We start from the raw sequence: 1,426 nt of genomic DNA on the forward strand, positions 1-1,426 counted from the left end.
AAATAACTTTATCGCTAAGAGATGTATCAATAGCGGTGAAATTCAACACAAACATGTTTAATGAGAACTTAAATTTATGCTCATATCTGCTCATAACATATATATAAAACAATAAAATTCGACATAAAAAAAGTTGTATAGGAAATAAAATCATTTTCATAAATTTAATGAAAATGGATTTATAATTGACCTTACCAAGGTCCCCTTCTGAAAATGACTTTAAGACTTATTACTGACCCAAAAATGTGAGTACATCAATAAAATTCTACATAAACATGAATGATTTGATGGTGGGTATATAAGATTCGGCATGGCCGAATATAGCACTCTTACTTGTTTTTAATTTTTTTGTTGCAATTAAAATTTTAATTACACATACTTACTTTTGAAATGTTTGATAAACATAAATTTTTAACAAAAGAGCAAATAATATATAAAAAATTAATATTCATTTAATAAAAACATGTTTACAAAAAAATATTTTTTTATATTTATTTATTTACATAAAGTTGTATGTAACAATACCAGACTGTCGTTTGCACGTAAAATATTTATATTCATACTGTCACTTCATTAGTGAAATTGTTAAACATAAGTCTAGTTTGTTAAAACGTCGTTTAGGTTTTTTATATAATATATATTTTTTATATGTTATAATATAACATATTTAAATTTTTAAAATTTTTCATCAAATCTAATTTTAACAAATTGAGAGCTTAAAAGTCCTATTCGTAGGTGCGATTGTATGAGAGCAGGAGATATAATAAACTGAATTTTAACAGGCTTCATGAGAGCATATGGCAAATTTCATCGAATTTTCAAACTTGTAGCGACTTGTAGCGACTTGTATCGTGAGCGCAATGATTACATGGAAACACAGAACGACAGACAGACAAAACAACAGACTGTTCGTCCTATACCTTGCTCTCTGAATTGTCTGGTTTGTTTTTATACATGTGTGAATATAGGTATGCGCGAAAGAAGGACAACAGGGCTCATTTAAGAGCTTAATGTCTTTCGTTGTTGTATACTATTTATTGTACAATTTTCGGTATAGGTTACGGTTTGTATAAAACTTTTGTACTTCAAAATTCATCGTTGAAAAGATTAAATGTAATTTTTTTAAGAGAACCTTACATGAGGGTTGGGTGAATAACTGAACGATCCCGATAAAACTTTTGTGGACCAATTTTGCTTCCAATTTGTAGAGCTATTTTGTGGAGCGATTTTGTTTCCCATTTTGTTTTGGGGTGTTTTCTGGCCATTTTCTAGCCTTAATTTTTAAGCCCTTCAGCGTTTTATGGCCATTTATTTCTAATAGTTAGTTAAGTAGTTAGTTAGTTAGTTAGTTAGTTAGTTAGTTAGTTAGTTAGTTAGTTAGTTAGTTAGTTAGTTAGTTAGTTAGTTAGTTAGTTAGTTAGTTAGT

The 1,426-nt window shown here is 28.3% G+C and overlaps 1 protein-coding gene across 2 annotated transcripts in view; it reads left to right on the top strand.

Annotated features, from left to right (window-relative positions):
• Nucleotides 1-1,426, top strand: part of LOC111687415 (cyclic nucleotide-gated cation channel subunit A) — an 88,824-nt gene that overhangs the window by 81,751 nt on the left and 5,647 nt on the right. The gene's annotated exons all lie outside the window — the stretch shown is intronic.

The sequence above is a fragment of the Lucilia cuprina genome, chromosome 6 (genome assembly GCF_022045245.1).
Source record: "Lucilia cuprina isolate Lc7/37 chromosome 6, ASM2204524v1, whole genome shotgun sequence".
Taxonomy (NCBI): domain Eukaryota; kingdom Metazoa; phylum Arthropoda; class Insecta; order Diptera; family Calliphoridae; genus Lucilia; species Lucilia cuprina.